The sequence below is a fragment of the Odocoileus virginianus genome, chromosome 3 (genome assembly GCF_023699985.2).
Source record: "Odocoileus virginianus isolate 20LAN1187 ecotype Illinois chromosome 3, Ovbor_1.2, whole genome shotgun sequence".
NCBI lineage: Eukaryota > Metazoa > Chordata > Mammalia > Artiodactyla > Cervidae > Odocoileus > Odocoileus virginianus.
In genome coordinates this window covers 85,866,721-85,886,559 of record NC_069676.1, presented here as the reverse complement: position 1 = coordinate 85,886,559, position 19,839 = coordinate 85,866,721, and the positions used below count along the sequence as shown (strand labels likewise).

The 19,839-nt window shown below is 34.8% G+C and overlaps 1 long non-coding RNA gene across 1 annotated transcript in view; it reads right to left on the bottom strand.

Annotated features, from left to right (window-relative positions):
* The window catches only part of LOC139032475 (uncharacterized), a 48,688-nt gene extending 37,533 nt beyond the window's left edge, over nt 1-11,155 (bottom strand). The window contains exons 1-2 of the long non-coding RNA XR_011485031.1: nt 11,022-11,155; nt 10,696-10,875 (exon numbers count right to left, since the gene is read on the bottom strand). This is a non-coding gene — a long non-coding RNA (uncharacterized lncRNA). The remainder of the gene's footprint in view (nt 1-10,695; nt 10,876-11,021) is intronic.
* Between the last annotated feature and the right edge of the window lie 8,684 nt (nt 11,156-19,839).

Sequence of the window (19,839 nt, the reverse complement as noted above, 5' to 3'; positions counted from 1 at the left end):
GCTCTTAAATCCATTTATCCCACTATTTCATGATATCCTTCATGTATAATAAGTATACAAATTATTTGGTATTAATATCTTCCTTTCATCACTGATAGTTCATTTTAACTACATCTCTACAAAGACTTTGAGTACTACAATTTCATCATTAAAAATAGGTGTGTCTTCATTTTTTACCTTTTTATTATGAAATGTTAATATATTCAAAGTATAAAAAATATGTAAATAAACTGCCATGTACCTATCATCCAGCTTCCATAATTATCAACATTTTAGGTAGCAAATTTTTATTAACTTTACAAAATTATATTAGTTTGGGTCATCCTGAAATATGAATTCTTTACAAATTAGAAATGTTTGGGGGATAATTTATTATCAGTTATCAGGACAATCTAAAAATGCTTGACTTTTTAAAATGAATTTCTGAATTTCGCTTTGCTAACAAAGTTACACTTATATTCACAAAACAAACAAAACAGTATTCAGTATTCTTAGGTAAGTCACTCTTTTGTTGGTAAAATATATCTGATAATGCAAATCATACATTTTTGCTTTATTTCAGTTAATAAATAGTTAAAACAAGTTATTATACACTCAGAGGGTGTTTATTTTCTTTAAACTTGATCCTCACCTTGACATTTTTAAGAGGATATTTGCAATAAGTTTTCTGGTTTTAAATGTTTTATAGAAGTTTTTTGAAGTTGTTATTTTTTTATTATGTACATCTGTATGGGGCCCTAAGCATTTTGCAGGTTGGAGAAGATAAAAGCATACAAAACATTATTACTGCTAAAATTTAGGGCACTTTTTTAGTATGGAAGAAGCAGAAGTATTACAAATCTCTCTATTGTTGTATGTATTTGCCCAGCAACCTTCTGGAATTATGGGTTTCCCTGGTGGCTCAGATAGTAAAGAATCTGCCTCCAATGCAGGAGACGAAGGTTTGATCCCTGGTCGGGAAGATCTCTTGGAGAAGGGCGTGGCAACCTCCTCCAGTGTTCTAGCCTGGAGAATCCCATGGACAGAGGAGCCTGGCAGGCTACGGTCCACGGGGTCGCAGAGTCTGACGTGACTGAGTGACTAACCCACAACGCAGACACTTCTGGAATCAGGTAGGTAATAATTGTGTGATCTTACATTTATGTACATGCAATTGCATAAATTTGAGAAAAGCACTAAGTAAGGATATTAAGAAATAAGGATGTTAAGAATACTAAGAAAGCATGAGTTCCAATTCAGGATTTGCTCGAAAATAGTGGTGATTTTGACAAGTCACTTGGCCTCCCTGAAGCTCAGTTCTCTTACTTGTGAAGTCTGCAATTTACATATATGACATTTAATTTTCTTTCTAAAATTCTAAAATTTTATGTATAGATATCTTTTTTATAATGAGCAAATAGACCTTTTTCTTTGTTAAATACTACATTGAAAATTAGGAAATCCTTCCCCCTCTTCAGGTTTCTACTCATAGGTTAGAATATTTGAGCTTCAAAATGATCATTTGTAGTATGTGTACTTAAGAAACTGATACTCAAATTATTTAGATATTTGGATTTGGACAAGATTTTCTCATCACTCTTGAGATGCTTTACCTGGAAAAAGTATAGGAGCTCAGCAAAATATAGAAAACTATTTTTTTGAAGATTACCTCTTGCTTAGAATTTTACTTAAAAAAGGTAGTGTCCTGGATTATTTCAAAAACAAGGGTTAGAATAATTATTCTGTGCAGGCAATAGGCATTTAAATAGGCATTCATAGAGAACTAGAGTTAAAAAAAATTCAGATAAACCTATTCATCTTAGTATTTCATTAAATGTTAATTCATGATTTTAACAGGAACATGTCTTTCAGCCTTTATAGAATTTGTTGTTGTTGTTAAATAAGAAGCTTGAAAAACTTCATTTTATCTCCAGTGAAAAGTGGATCAGCACCCAGATATGTGCTGTGTAGTGTGGGTCCACTTGCAAACTGTGATTACTGAGACCTTGAAATGGGGTTACTGCCAGGAAGAAACTTAGTTTTTAAATTTAATTTAACTGAAAGACTAACAAAAACCCTTTAAGTATATGTGAAAAAACTTGTAGCTGTGGTTCTATTTTTCCAGTTTTAAATTTATGAAGTCAAATATTTGTTAAATATTTCTGATTAAAATGTAGTGCCTTGGCTTCACCTGTGACTCAGCTGGTAAAGAACCCGCCTGCAATGCAGGAGACCTGGGTTCAATTCCTGGGTTCGGAAGATCTCTTGGAGAAGGGAAAGACTACCCACTCCAGTATTCTGACCTGGAGAATTCCATGTACATGGAATCACAAAGAGTTGGACAGGACTGAGAGACTTTGACTTCTGACTTCTTAATTGAGATGTAGAAGATGCAAAATACACACACACACACACACAAACAGGGCAAATTATACCATGTTAAAAAACTGACTACATGTTGTAATGATAATATTTGGGATATATGGGTTAAAGTATATTAACATTAATTTCATTCCCTTTTATTTTTTTTAATATGACTATTAGAAAATTTCAAATTACTTATGTGACCCAATATATATTTCTATTAGACATTGCTGGTCTGGAGCATCAGATCATTTGAGAATAGTTTTTCAGCAGCATCAGTTCCTGCTAAATTTAGTTATATAACACTCAATTCGGGAGTGATTGAATAAAAATAAAGAACACCTGAGCTTAGATGAAATTACCTTTGTTCATCAGAAAAACTAATTAGAATTATTTGAGGCTTTGTTTCTATTTCTAGAGAATAAATATAGAATCACTAGCTGAATTTTAAAAACTATATCCAGAATTTTAGAATTGGAAGACTTCATCTTATCCGAACTGTTAATTTTACACAGAAAGTGTACTTCATCTTGTATTTCCAAGGTCATTTAGAAAGTTTATTGGTCAAATATAAAGCAAAATCTTGAGGCTCAAGGGGGAGGATATACATATAGCTAATTCATGTTGTTGTACAGAGAAACTAACACAACATCATAAATTGTACTCCAGTTAAAAATAAATTAAAAAAAAGCAAAATCTCTAAATTTAAAATCTATTTTGCATAATTTTGAAAAAGTATAAGGGAAGCAAGTATTCAAAAATAATCTAAAAAAAAACTATCCAGCAAAGTTCATCAAAAAAAGTTTTTCTTAAAATTCTCTGAAAGTCCTTTCTGTGCATAAACAGTCAAAACAACAGTTGGTTTTAGAAAAAGAAGCATCTTCCTTTCAAAGATGTTTTACTAATTTTACAATTAACCGGTGGTCTTTCTCACTTTTCTGAAGTCTTTTTGAAAGACAATCCTTTCCCATAAGAGTCAATATGTAATATGGCTATCCATTAGAATACCAGTGGCCTATAAAGGGTTAAATTTGGGAGCAAACTTAAGGCCAAACTGAATTTAAAAAGTTGCTGATGTCAAGTACCAGGTCTCCTGGGGGAAACAACACACAGACTGCACCATTGACTTGCCAATTAATCCAAGGAGCTGTATAGCCATTAGTTCAGGAAAGAGACGCTTGCTTGACCACTTGCCTAGAGGTAAGAGCTAGGTTTGCAGCTGCCAACCATCAGAATGACAGAAATTAATGGGGAGAGAAATTAGGAATAAGAATCTAAGTATTTTATTGTCTTGGCTTGGCTTCAAAGGAAGACCCTAATGTCAAACAAGCCATGGGATCCTGTGCAATGCACAGAATATTTATTCATGATAAAAGTCTTCAAAATATAATGTTGTATCTTTAAAATAGCATCAAAGTAGGCACATTTTATAAATTCTAGCACAATTCTTGCACAATTCTAAAATCTTCAGATTTACCTGAAAATTAAGCCCATATCACTTTACAGAGTTAGAAGTTTTACATAGTAAACATGTCATCCAAATCAAAGATGGCAAATTTGATGAAGAAGTTATTTAAACTCTGTGTGTTTATTATTATTTGTACGTTAGTATCACATTCATTTTTGCTCTATGCACCTATTTTCTTGTACACAGTAAAGTCTGGTGTTCAAGATTTTTAAAACTGTTACACGATTAAACTTTCCCTGAGGATTTCCAAAAAAGAAATGATGTATTGAAAAACACTGTATTTGATTGTGACACTGAGAAATTGTTAGCAACACATACCCACACTGAAGTCAAGTAAGAACATTCTGGATGTGCCCTTTGAGGAGCTATTTCACAGTAACTCATAGGAAAAAACAAACTCAGCTGAAAGCATAAACTAAATAGTTGAAATCTCAACTCTGTTACTGTAAATAAACCTCAGCAAAATCACAAGGATATTGGGTCATGAAATGCAACAAATCAAGACGTTTAAATTATATTTTAAAAAGTATTTGTGGCTTTCCCTTACCTGTAGTTGCAGAAAGAGCACTGTACAATTAACATATGATATTTAATACTGAAAATGTTTTCTGTCAGAGATGAATTGCCTTAGTCTACATTATTTCCTGTCTAAACTGGTTCATGGTGCAATACTCAGGGGATGAAATCCAGGCCCCATAGAATCTAGCTGGGTACCACTTTGTCCCACATCCCCCTTTTTGCACTGAATCAGAACTAAAAGAGTCTCGGGCAGTCGACAGCTTCATCACTGCTTCCAAGTTCAGGTTGGCTGGGCTCCCAAACCTCTTGGGGTATGTTGGCTGCCAAAGCAAATTAGTCTCACTTTATCTTTGGGGCAGTGACTTTGCTAACTTTATTGGCTGTGTGGGGCCTAGGCCTTCCAACATAAGCAGATGATATAAAGAAGTGAAGATACTGATCTACCCAAAAATGGTACTATTGCAAGAATAATTAGAGAAGTTATGAGGGAAGAGTAATCCAGTTAGAAAACATAAAATGCAGGGCTTAAAAGTATAGTTAAAGTGGCCAACAGAGTAGAATAGCATTAATATAAGGAAAGACTAATATTAGCCTTAAATTTACAAGCTGGAAAACATTAATGCCATTGATGAAGCAAATGAAACAACAAATTATATCGAATACACATTATTAAATAGATATTTTTTTTAAAAATGAGGCAGGAAAACAGAATGGAAGAAGCAATCAAATGTGGAAATCAAACAAAAACTGAACAGGTGTGAATAAAGTCAATCGAAGACTTCATCTGAAACAGAAACATCCACTCAGATAAAAATGTTTTAGATAAATTGCCAGTACCTGGCTTCAGTCTCTCAAGTTAGTAAGAAAAGTGAAAGTTTGTTTATTTGTGAATGTGTGTTTACTGGTAAATAAGAAAAGGGAACTCCTCATTTATTTCATATATGAAATTTCTGGAAAGAGATGGTAAAAGATAAACATTTTTTAAAGTTGAATCCAGAAATGACTAATGGTGGACAGCTTTTCTCCCTGTTAGCAATGTTCCCTATAAATCGAGGGCAAAAGTTCAGATGGCCTAATCACCAGATATTCTTACTTGGTAGATCTGTGATGTCCCAAGGCAATTTCTTTTCTAACAACACATATCTCTAGTAGAAAGAGAAGATGCTTTCTTAGGTATCACTCTAGCCCCAGAAGAGTAAGCACCACTTGAAACAAAGTGAAAGTGTTAGTTGCTCAGTCATGTCTGACCCTTTGTGACCCCGTGGACTGTAGCCCACCAGCCTCCTCTGTCTATGGGATTCTCCAGGCTAGAATATTGCAGTGGGTAGCCATTCCCTTTTCCAGGGGATCTTCCTGATCCAAGGATTGAACCTTGGTCTCCTGCATTGCAGGAGAACTCTTTTCCCTCTGAGCCACCAGGGAAGCTCCAAAGCACCACTTGGCAAATAATAAATACCTAATAAATAGCTCATGAATGAATAGTTTTGAAAAAACTGCTAATGATAGAATAAGTGAATTCATTTCAATGTATGACAAAAACTACTGTAATGATGTAATGTAATTAGCCTCCAACTAATAAAAATTAAAAAAAAAAAAGAATAAGTGAATAAAGTACCCATGATTCCAGTGTAAATGGTCCGTGAACCAAGCTTTGAAAAACAGGGATCAGGAGTCTTCTTTATCCTTCTTTAATTTTGGAGAATAGTGAAAAATAGTATTTATTGCCATAACAGAAACTGTTTGGAAAGTATGATTTGTGATCTATGGCATCTAGTTGCTTGAGATAATTCTGATTTACTGCTCCATATTTCAAAAATAATTGGAATCTATAGCAATGATTTCTATAAAGACATTTCCTTCCTCACTGATGAAACATTATTTTTTTTCAATTGGTAACTCAGACATTAATGCTAAAGTTAATTGAATAGAGGATAACTTGCCCAACTCTGTAATGATTCCTCAGTGTCAATCTTTTCATCTCCATGGTTATTGTCATGGATTCTCTGAACTCCATGCATATGTTGACAAGCAAAAAAATAAATAAATTCAGGGATAGTAACTAAGCACTTATATGACCAGTTAGTAGTATGCTTACTTATATGGTCTGCTCATGATTACTGATCTCAAATACCATTTTTCATTCTCAGTGAAAGGTTAGGAAATGAGTCAGGTAAAAGCAGGACTTCTAGAAAGGATTCCAAAAGTTTTGAATGTGAGGACTTAATATTCTGTCAGGTTGCATTTATGATTTAAGATACAGAGGATATCAAATGCTATGGGTCATTTTAACCTACTGATTAGATCTGCTTGTTAGTTGAGACAAACTTCAATAACAATGAACCCAAAAATTGACTCCAAGTATAAACAATATTGGTCTAGGAATTATTTTAACTGCAAAAGCAAGATTCATGCAAAGAGACAACAATGAAGAAAAATGATTTCCTACTTGTATGTTTTTGACAGACTGCCAGAAGTTAATCTATCAAAAACAATCCCAGGCCCCAAATTAGCCTAGGGTCTTCCTTCTTTTCATCCCTTCCTTTCCCTGCTCTGAAAATCATCCATAGGAACTGAATAGACTTGATTCATAACTGCAAAATCACTTAGCACATGTCATCCCAGTGGAGATGAAATATGTCACTCAGTTCAGTTCAGTTGCTCAGTCATGTTTGACTCTGCCAACCCAAGGACTGTAGCACGCCACACCTCCCTGCCCATTACCAACTCCCAGAGTTTACTCAAACTCACATCCATTGAGTCCGTGATGCTATCCAACCATCTCATCCTCTGCTTTCCCCTTCTCCTCCTGTCTTCAATCTTTCCCAGCATCAGGGACTTTTCAAATGAGTCAGCTCTTCGCATCAAGTGGCCAAAGTGTTGGAATTTCAGCTTCAGCATCAGTCCTTCCAATGAATATTCAAGACTGGTCTCCTTTAGGATGGCCTGGTTAGATCTCCTTGCAGCCCAAGGGACACTCACCCTCCCCTCCCCTCTCCCTATGTCCATAAGTCTATTCTTTATGTCTGCTTCTCCACTCCTGCCCTGTAAAAAAAATTCTTCAGTATCATTTTTCTAGATTCCATATATGTGCATTAGAATATGATATTTATCTTTCTCTTTCTGACTCACTTCACTCTGTATAACAGGTTCTAGGTTCATCCACCTCATCAGAACTTACTCAAATATGTTCCTTTTTATGGCTGAGTAATATTTCATTGTGTATATGTATCACAACTTCTTTATCCATTCATCTGTCGATGGACATCTAGGTTGCTTCTGTGTTCTAGATATTGTAAATAGTGCTGCAATGCACAATGGGATACACATGTCTTTTTCAATTTTGGTTTCCTCAGGGTATATGCCTAGGAGTGGGATTCCTGAGTCATATGGTGGTTTTATTCCTCTGACTAGATATTTTTAATATATAAAGCTATTTTTTAAAATAAGGAGTGTAACCAACAGTAATAATCAAATTTATTTTCTATTTCCTTGAGATAATGATAACACTACTAACAAAAATGAGAAATTAAGGGAAATAAATGAATTGATGATATAAAAAATGATATCATTTAAAGCATGAAATTAGAAGCCATACAAAAATATCTTCCTCCCAAAACTTTTTAACTCTAATCTAGATCCAAGTACCTTTTTGATATTTATTCTCTGGTGTCCTAGAATTAAAGGTAACTCTCGATGAGGAAAATTTACTCATGTCTCCCCCTGGTTCTCTACCGAAAGTTATAATTCAGAGATGGCAAGTGAGGAAGGGGGTTGCCAGATCTCACAAATAAATTTGAATTTCAGATAAACAAGTAATTTCTTAGCATACATATGTCCCAAACGTTCCATGAAACAGATTCATACTAAAAAAAAAAAAAATCATTGTATATCTGACATTCCAGTGTAACTGGACAGTATTCTGGCAGCCCTATTTAGAAGTCAGGATTTTATCTTTATCTTCTTTCACTTTCTTGCACTCCCCATTCAATATCACTCCATCAACTAGCCCTGATGGTTTTATCCCCAAAGTATATTTCGCCTCATCCATCAAGTTCCTCTTAGGTACGCCACACAATAGTTTCTCTTCCATCTCTCTGGTCTCCCTCAAGTCTTTTCTCCAACCTATACGTAGCGTCATATTTTGAAAATTAATATGTCTATCATAACATACCACCCCCCAGACTGCTTGAAAATTTGCTCTGAAGATAAAGACAAAATTTTTTGTCACAGCTTACAAAGGCTAGTAAGATCTGACCTCCCCTGACTAGCTTCCTCTCACACATGCTAAAGCCACACTGGCCTTTTTAAGAGACGAACAGACAAGGACATTTCCATAAAAATCTTTAAAACTGATTTTTCCACAGTCTGGAACACTCATCTCTCTCCTTCTCACCTAGCCAATGTTCACTGTCAGTTTTTACATGTCGTTAAATGTCGGTTTAAGCATCACTTCTCACAGCAACTTTCCTTATATCAGATCTTCTTATTACATGCTTTCACATCATTCCCACTTGTAATCTCCCTGGCAGATTTAATTTTACATTGATGTGTGTGATTACTTGAATTTTTATTTTCTAGAAAGAACTGAGGCACCATGGTGACAATGACCATGTTGATTTTTCCTCATATGTGTATCTCCAGAATAAACTTGGTGTGAGATATATACTTACCACCGGATAAATACTAGTTGCCTGAATATTGTCCAGTGGACATTTGGATAAAGGGCTTAGCACTGACAAGGAGGGATAGGGAGAGATCTGAAATGGATTATTCCATAAAACTTCATAAAATTTGATTCTATGTGTATGTGTGTTCAGCTGTTTCAGACTCTTTGTGGCCCCACGGACTGCAGGCTGCCAGACTCCTCTGCCCGTGGGATTCTCCCAGGCAAGAACACTTGAGTGGGGTGCCATTTCCTACTCCAGGGATCTTCATGACCCAGGGATGGAACCCATGTCCCTTGGGTCTTCTGCATTGGCAGGCAGATTCTTTACCATTAGCATCACCTGGGAAACCAAGACTTGGTTAAAGTTAGTAAAAAGAGAAGAAGAAATGTTGATTATTTAATCATGAAGATTATTTATATTCAAGAATCAACTAATTGGTTAAAGACTATGGGGGGAAACGGAAACGGGAATAATCAGACTAAGGAAGCAAAAGGGTAAAGTAGGGGTTAATCAGCATTATCAAACACTACAAAGAGGAATAAGAACTGGTACTAGATAGAATAAAATGTCAACTGCAAAAGACTAAGGAGTAGAAGATGGCCATGCAGGCAATGAGGGTAAGCTCCTAGTTTGAATAATATATCCCTGAAATTTTTCATGTTGCTGAAACTAGTTTCACTTAAAATTTAAAAAGAAAACAAATAGTTGCTCTATGTCAAAGCTATGCACATGATTCTCTGTAACAGGTGTTCAAACAGGAAATTATTTGTAATTATTAGTTTCCAAATACTTGAAACAAAAAAGAAAAATTGAACAGTTATTTAGTACACACTGTGTGTGCAGATTAATACACAGGCATTTTCCTGTAGGAAAGAAATACCTGTCAGCTGTCAGTACGTAACAAAAGACACAAACCCATTTACCCTCCACTCAACAAAACCTCAGTCAGTTCAGTTCAGTTCACTCAGTCGTGTCCGACTCTTTGTGACCCCATGGACTGCAGCAAGCCAGGCCTCCCTGTCTATCACCAACTCCCGGAGTTTACTCAAACTCATGTCCATAGAGTCAGTGATGCCATCCAACCATCTCATCCTCTGTTGTCCCCTTCTCCTCCAACTTCAATCTTTCCCAGCATCAGGGTCTTTTCCAATGAGTCAGTTCTTCACATCAGGTGGCCAAAGTATTGGAGTTTCAGCCTCAACATCAGTCCCCCCCAATGAATATTTAGGACTGATTTTCATTAGGATGGACTGGTTGGATATCCTTGCAGTCCAAGGGACTCAAGAGTCTGTTCCAACACCACAGTTCAAAAGCATCAATTCTTGACTAGACAGACCTTTGTTGGTAAAGTAATGCATCTGCTTTTTAATATGCTGCCTAGGTTGGTTATAACTTTTCTTTCAAGGAGCATTTTTTAATTTCATGGCTGCAATCACCATTTGCAGTGATTTTTGATCCCCCAAAAATAAAACCTACTTCTTTTCAATAAAAAATGTTCTTCAACATTTTGAAGAACACAATTAGAACAAAGGCTATTGGACAAAAGTAAACTTTCATTAAATGTGTTCAAAATTCTTGTAAAATAGAAAGATGAATGTTTTTCAATCATTTAAAAAGCATAATAATAATAATAATAAATATGTAAAACATCAATAATACTAAAATAATAAATAAAAATAAAAATTTTTGTGTACCTACCTGGAATGTATATATTTTCAAAGATCCTAGTATTGAGGTAAATATTTGCCCCATTCATGCATTCATGGTTATAATCCATTATAATTTTTGAAGACCCATGCTGTTTTTCAGTTTCTTTCACAAGTTTTTCATGAACTATTATTTTCCTTTCGCTGTTTCATTTAATGTAACATGTAACATCTAAGCAAAATAGATCAAAATCAGAAAAAATAAAAACAAAAATCATGAGCAAACAGGTGCTAGATACCATATTATCTTAAGACATCTGTTTTCTCCCAATTCTTACTAGAATTTCTCTGAGAATAAAAGGCAGAAATTTTATGTACCTTGACAGTTTGGGCTGCTGCTCAATGTTGCCAGTGAAATTTTTAAGTGACAGGGTGCTGTAGAAAGACATTCTTCATTCTTTTGTAAAGGAACCCACTCCTCACTAAAGCCAAATAGCTTTAAATGCAGAGGGAAAAGGCTGTGGACACGGTGGAAAAAAAGAAAAAAATGTTTACTTTGCAAGAGAGTGTCAAGTCTCTCTCAAATTGAACCAGAAATGAAAATTCAGCACTACACCATTTTTTACTCCCTTACATATTGTTATTTGAATGAAGAATTATTGCAGAGAAAAGCATCTTTACTTTTACTGCTATTGCCAGATGCCTTCTGTGAGTAAATATATCTTTCATTATACTACTTCATATCGGCATTTTAAGATGAGCTTTTTAAAAAACTGTATTATGCCTTGAAAGTACATAATAACCATGTTAAACAACTTTATTTTTCCAAGAATGGTGCATTTTGTAAGTGTTATCCACTGTAATCATTTTGCATTTAACATGAATTGAACAGACATTCTCCTTCAGATGAACTTTTTGGTGACAAACTTTGAAATTGACAGATTAAAGCTGATTTGGGGTTGTCAAAATACTGTACAGCTATCTGCACAAAAAAAATGCATAAAATTTTACAGATGGTGGATTTCTGGTTTACATGGCAGCTATGTTAGTATACCCAATGCCAGTTAAATTAATAATGTCACAATCTATCTTCCATGGCAGGTATAAATGACTTTTAGCACATCAATAACTAGTTTACAATGATGTCCCTTCTGTACTTATGGTTTACCATTGATTTTGCATTTTGTGCAAAATAACACATATATCTCCATATTTTGTTGTAGGATGAGTTTTAAAATAAACCCAACATTTACAGACTTGAGGAATTCTATTTAAAATGGCAGACCTAGTCAATTATCAAATTATCTGCTAATTATACCACATGACAATAGGGATTCCAAGTTTATAGTTTCATCTTATACAGATTAGCATTGAAAGTGAACATTCAAGAAGACTCTGATATGTAAATGAACCCACGTTAAAAATCTTCCTGAAATAGCTGCTATTATAATGTGGACAGTTCAATGATTTGGAAGGCATTCCACAATGAATATTAAATTAACTGAATAACTCCTCATGGCTGAACTAGTCTTTAGTAAAGGCTACTGATTTCATGATCACCATCAACATCACCATTATTATTCATAATAATACCTTAGATTTGTACAGCACTTTACAATCTGAAAAGCACTTTTACATGTAAAGTAATCCCTCTCCAATTTTAGTCCCTATTATGTGAGTTTCAAATATATGCAAATATATTTCTATATTTTTTTTGCAACTGCTAGAATATCAGTTTCTCTCACTTCTACTGAAGATCATTTTGAATAAGGAAACTGGGTGCTGGGAACTTCTGAAGGAAGTTAAAGTGGGTTGTCTAGAAATAGAGATTCTTACAATAGAATCTTTGAAAAGATAAAGAAAGGAAAGAAAAGGCAATTCAGATCAGAAAACCACATTAGATGAGAAAAGGAATAGATGGAAATAAAGAGGGCTGATGACAAGTGCTTTGGCAGAAAGTTATTTTGGGTGACATTTCTAAGAATATGTAACCCGGGATATAAGGGAGGCAGTTTGTGAAATATCTACTTAGTGTATTGAGGAGCTCAAATAAAGTAAAAAAGTGTTTTTGCTTAAGCATCCACATTACTTTATGTCCTATGCTTTCAAACTTGGAAGATGAGAATCAACAAATTAGAGTAATAAAAACACAAAAACATTACATATTTGTTGAAAGGCACAAATAGAGAAATGAAAAAGCTACTCAGAATACTTATTATAGGAAAAATGGAAACCCCATGGACTATACACAGTCTATGGAATTCTCCAGGCCAGGATACTGGAGTGGGTAGCCGTTCCCTTCTCCAGGGGATCTTCCCAACCCAGGGATCGAAACCAGGTCTCCCACATTGTAGGCAGATTCTTCACCAGCTGAGTCAAAAGGGAAGCCCAAAATACAAGCATCCCTTTAAACTTTAGAGGAAAGGACCTGAAAGGTTTTTTATCAACTATAACATGATAAATAAAAATTATATAGTACCCATTCTTACTACTTTAAAATGTGCAATCTGTCATTGATATTTTTATGATAATATCTTAGTCTAATATTCCAGTTTGTTTTTATGTCTATATAATTTGATTATATCTACAACTCCAAATCTCTGTCCACAATCTATTTTATTTTCCATTTCAACTATTAATTTAAAACTATAGAGAAAATTTAAGATTCACAACCATCTTTCAGCATAAAATTCAGTTTCTCCTTATTTTCTCTACAGTTTTTAAATTGTAAATGAAAAGAATCTACAATAAAAATTATAAATGAATCTAGGAAGGCTACATTCAGATTTGATCTTCAGTAGGTAGGGATTCTCATATTCTGATCAATAATGCTGCAGTAAACTCTTACATGAGTGGCCTCCGATGACTGAATCACGCCTCTAGACATTCATACCTTTATGTGGTATCCTATCACATTGAGACTGGATTTGGTCATGTGACTTGCTCTGGCCAGATAGCATGAAGCTAGCAGGGGCTTGTTAAAATACTACAGGCTTGCTTCTTGGATCAAATATTCTTGGAACCTGGAAACCATCATTCTTTGAGATAGCCTGTTTGTCCAGCCCACTGGATACTGAACATATACAGGCTACAAGGAGGAGAAACTTGAAAGAGAGTTCACATTCACAGCCAATAACCCACACACATCGTCCCATTCAAGTTATCCGACTATGTGACAACTTCAGTATTCCATGTGATTCCAGCTGAAGACTTTGACTTTTGTGGAACATAATTGTATGCAAATAAAACACCGTTTAAATATCTGAGTTTTAGAATGGTTTATCAGGTAGACATAGAGATGTCTTACAGGGCTTGGTGAGTTTTGAAATGTAGATGATGATTTCTTAAAAAAAAAAAAAAAAAAAAAAAATCAGTAATTGTAGAGGCTGAATATTAATAAAAAACATAAAATGGTCTCTGACTTTTCAACATCACACTCTAAAAACTGCACTTATAATTTTTACCAAAATATAGCTTTGGTTTAGTTTAAAAACAATAAAAAAAAGTATCTTAGTTACTTTACTTAGCATAAAATCTATGCATTCCTTTGATCTTTTTAATTTATAGGAAAAATACATTTCAATAATTCTAATGTTGACATGTCTTAATTCTTATTAAGAACATCCTCTACTCCAAGAAATACAAGAGATTTAAATATGGTAAATTTTAGTGTGAAGAAAAATTGAAAAAAATGACCATTTCAAACAATCCTAGTAAAGTTTTAGACACAAAAATTTATCTTCCACTTGTAAAATACATGTATTTATTCAATTTTATTCACAGTACTGAATTAAGATTTTGGTAGCCTATGTTTTCAAAGATACACTGATAGCAGATATGATTCAAATGCAAATATTCTTGAATGATTATCAAATAACAGAAACTGTATTTGATCACATTCCCATTACTATATAAATTGTAAAATTAGTGTTAAATTCTTCTACCAGGGAGGAAATTTGATCCTAAATCATTACAATGTGGCTAATAATTTTGACATGCATATAAAGGGAAAAAAACCCAATGTTTTTTTTTTCACTATCTACATTTGCCATACATTTTCCATAATACAGAGAATAAAAACAGAGTGGGCTACACTTTACAAAAAAATATTTTAAGATGGGAAAAGATTAGTGAAGGCCTAAGACTAAATGAAGGCTTCCTGGTGGGTCAGTGGTAAAGAATCCACCTGCCAAGGCAGGAAACACTGGTTGGATTCCCAGGTCAGGAAAATCCCCTGGAGAAGGAAAGTCAACCCTCTCCAGTATTTTCGCCTGGAAAATTCCATGGACAGAGGATCCTAGCAGGCTACAATCCATGGGATTGCAGAAGAGTCAGACATGATTTAGTGACTAAACAACAACAACAAGACTAAAGAAAATTTCAAAGATGTATTTCTGCTTTATAATTTCCTGCATCTGTAAGAATAACACAGACTTTAATTGTGGATAGAATAAGGAGTGCATTTTCACACACGTCCCCTACCACCTCCCCAAAATACTTGGGAATTTGTCATCCTTATTTCTCATTCGTTTACATTTGTTTTATGTTATTTATAATGCTTTGGGGAAAGCTGTGACTTTTGACAGTTGAAAGTGAACCAAGAAAGAGAGAGAAGAGGCTGCTGAATTTAGAAATATGAATTTAATCCAACATAAACTGAAGTAGCATTCAAATTCATATAATTTCACAGTAAAATTTTGCACATTCGAGGTGCTACCTATCAAAGAACATCTATATTCATCAGGATATGTCTCATCACAGGTAAAAGGAGCGCACAGCTAGTAATCTCATCATTTGAAATTAAAATCAATTCATAAATAATGCAGATTATTTTCCTAAGAAGCTAAAGCTGCTACCTTACAACATAAAAGAGGTTTTAAACAACACTTTACAACAGTTAACTTTACTGGGACTAAGAATTCAGTGATTTTATGCATGAATCATTGATATTTTATAGGCATCACATAGATATGAGGGCAATAGAGTAAGTGCCAGTATGTCAGTTCCATCACTTTGGATTCCTCCAACATCACTACCCACTATACTGGCAAAATCAATGATGGGTGATCCACAGTCATCATTAAAACTGAAGAACAGATAAGATGACCTCAGCTCAACCAATTTATATAATTTGAACCAGCTTCGATATCTTACACCTAAAAGACTATTCCTACTTCATTTGCTTCAATTATTTTTGTGTGATGATATAATACATATAAATATTTATCTGCTCAATTAATGTTCACTGTATATTTAAGTCCTTAACTGTCAAATAAATATGTTCAACAGAATATAATTTTCCCATTTTTTGCTGTTACTTGACTCTGATATTTTTCAAGAATATTCGCAGCACATAGCCTCTAAGAATTAAAACTAATCAAAAACGTCTGACATTTTTCTTGCTCATCAGATTTGAGAAAGTAAATTAGTGACATATAAGCCTGTCACAGAAAGAATTATGTATCCTTAAAGATTTATTATGAATCAGCACTCATTCTAATATAAAGGTGCATTTTGTTAGCTTTTTCTTACATGACTCTGTGCAAGATTTAATGTATCTATAAATATGAACATATATACAAATGTACAGAGCAACCTAAACTTGTTGGTTTTAGGCTAATCTGTGGGAATACTAAGGATATCTTATGGTTATACACTAGAGGCAGTGATAGAGTGTCAAAAAAAAGAAGGAAGAATAAAAGAAAAAGGAGGGGCTGGAAAGACATAGTCCAGGGGGAACCAGCAAGGTCTAGAAGCTATGTGTTAATTCAACATTGGAGGAGGTGGGGGTCAAGTAAGTAAGGGTGAGGAGATATTGTGAAAGTAGTGAAACACTGCCTCTGGGGTAAGAGAGGAGGAGAAACAGCCATAAAAATTTAAAGGGCACTAGAAATTTACTCAGATGCCAAAGGGAATCTGTGGAAGAATTTATTGGATTCTCTGCATGAGAAATTTAAAGTTCAAATACAGCATCTCTGGGCTTATTGACTGGTGTGCCAAAGAAATAGAATTTTTTTGTGTTTTCTCTATAGACAAACAGATGTATCACATATACAAGAACAAACACAAACCCACATACTCTCATATACAACAAAATGATATATTTATGATAAAACAGATACAGAATTCTTATAATTTGAACTTGCTACATTAAATATAATTTCTACAGAAGTATTTATAGTAGATGACTCATTAATGCTACTTAAGAAACAAAATAGTTTATGTAGTAGAATATTCTATGTATCTATGAACCACTTAGTTCATTTGTAGTATTAACTACCATGTAATGGAAAACTTATCAAGGCAAACATTGCACAAAATTAAACAGGGGAGGAAGACTTTATTCAAGACTACTGAAATAAGGGGAAAAGGCCAGAGCTCAGTCTGAGCTTGATTCCACTGAAAACAAAGAGAAGAGTTTTTGAGTAATGGGGCTTACTCAAAGCTATGGTTTTTCTAGTAGTTATGTACAGATGGGAGAGCTGGGCCATAAAGAAAGCCTGTATCATTCAATTCAATAAGTATTTCTGAACACCTACCAAGATCCAGTCATTCATGTACAAGATAAAAAAATTTTTCAACTTATCTAAAATTTTAACTGGCATAGACTAAGTTAGCCTTCTGACTCTTCTGTAAGAAAGCTAGCATATCCCAAACCCACTGCCTAAAATGAGATGAATTGAAAGCCACTCATTTTTCTCAGGAGATAAAGGTCGAGTCAGATCCTATTTGAAGCTGCCAATGCCACCTATGCTGGATGGCTCAAAGTTCTTCTTTGCTTATATGGTGGCCTATTTTTATAAACTGGTTTAGAAATTTAGTAAAATACCCCATAGCGAAATGAGGCGGAGTTGTTATTTTCAGGGAATAGGATCAAAGTCACACTAACGGAAGAGATGTGCCTTTTTTATGAAAGCAGACTATATAGACTACTGTTGTTACTTTTAAGTAATTCTTGAAGAAATTAACCAGGGTTGTTGCTAGGTTGTTCAGTCTGTATCTTACTCTTGACAGAATAAGAGTTAATTTTAAAAAAGAGAGAGAGAGGAGAAAGTCTGTGATGGAAGTCTATGACAATGGAGATCACAAGATGCACAGGCATATTTTTGATGCAAGGAGGTCCTGGCAAAACCAAAAATCAGAGGTTAGAGAGGGTCTGAGAGGAGACATGCATGTATGCATGAGCGTGTGTGTATATGTGTGTCTCGAGGTACAGTACAGGGTGTGGAGATTTGAGAAGCACTTATGAGGATCTGGAAGGGAGCCACTGAGTGTGGAGGGCCTAACTCTATGACCCCAACTCCCCTGTTTTGACACAAGAGAATGAATTAGGTGATGAGACAAATCTTGACCTCCTATTTTTGACACTCTGCCACATATGCCTGTCAGGGTCAATCTGAGTTTGGTTTGAAGAAAAAGATAGTTGGGAAACATGGTATCCACTTATGACCGCTTTGAGTAACACTCTTTTCCAACAGGCACCCAATAAAAAGGCTGATGTAAAATAAATAAAGACACTGATGCTGAAAAAGATTCGGGGCAGGAGGAGAAGGGGGCGACAGAGGATGAGATGGTTGGATGGCATCATCGACTCAATAGATACGAGTTTCAGCAAACTCTGGAAGATGGTGAAGGATAAGGAAGGCTGGCGTGCTGCAGTCAATGGGGTTGCAAAGAGTTAGACACGACTGAGTGATTGAACAATAACAAGATAGATAAAGGAGAATCTGCATATTTATTGGAGGTGTCTTCTAGAAAGCCCAATAATACAGGATACCCTGTCCTACCAACAGTTAATGAAAGATGAGGAAGGAAGACTTAGCGAGGAATCCATAAAGGAATGATGCCTAAGCTGCCCTGGAAACTTTTCAGCCTTTTCTTTTCCTCCTTTACCCCACTGATCCTACAGTCCAGACTTTTTCGCCTTCCTCTCAAAATTCCTGTTAGCTGTCAATATGATTTAGACAAAGGGTACAAAAACAAATGATCTGTAGTTCTGGCCTTCTTGATTTATATTCCCAGAAGAGCTTGTTAACACAAAAGGACTGAGTTGCCAGTGGAGGAAAAAGTGAGCAAGAAATGTGGCTCTTCTTTGCCCTGTCCCTTTTCCCTGTCCCACCTCCCCACCTCTTAATTCACCCAACAGACCCAGCAGGGGATTAAGATGCTTCTCAGAAACTCCTAGCTAAAGACCATGCACCAACACTTCCTCATGAGCCCAAGAGGCTCAGCAGAAGGAATATGGCATTTCTGCATGGATATTATACAGATGAAAAACATTTCTGGCTGAGTTATTCAGAATTGTGTAATATAAAAGAAAATACAAAATTATTATTAAATGGATACATAAAATGCATTTGGAATAAAAAATAAGTAAAAATAAAATGGGGGCTTCCCTGGTGGCTCAGTGGTTAAGAATCTGCCTGCAATGCAGGAAACACGAGTTTTATACTTGGGTAGGGAAGATCCTCTGGAGAAGGAAATGGCAAGCCACTCCAGTATTCTTGCCTGGGAAATCCCAAGGACAGAGAGCTTGGAAGCCTACAGTCTCTGGGGAAGCAAAGAGTTGGACAAGACTTACCAACTAAAAACAAAAAATAAAAAAATCAGAAAATAAATAAATACATTCTTTCAGTAGTTCAAAAGGGTACAAACCCAGGTAGGAATTGAGTGATTAGGAAATGCTTCCCTGTTAACATATTGACAGTAATAGTGTAAGTGAAGCTATGAAACAGTATTGCTGACTATCATTGTCTTGTATTTTCATCTCACAAAAGCTAGTGTTAGTCTTTATTTTCACTTTGATCTCATGACCATCTCTTTTTCGCTCAACTATTCATTCTATATCAACTCCTGCTAGTTATTCCAGCCTAATCTGGTGGAAACCTTAAGTAACCTTTAAGAAACAACTGCACACTTGAACCAATCATGAAATCAAATATCTTGTTAAGAAAATTGGCAAAATTAGATTTATCCCATCTTATAGCAATCACTATACATTGTTTATGTTTGTCTAGAATTCAAGTTGCTATATTATCATGAAAGTCATTAAAGCTTTAAAAGTAAAAAGATAAGAGCATTTTTACTATTGATTTTACTTTTTATAACTCAAAAGGAACTCATCTTTAAGGATTTTGGAAATATATTGAGCAATACAAAACTGGAAGCATTTTATTCAAAAATGTCTTAAGAAACT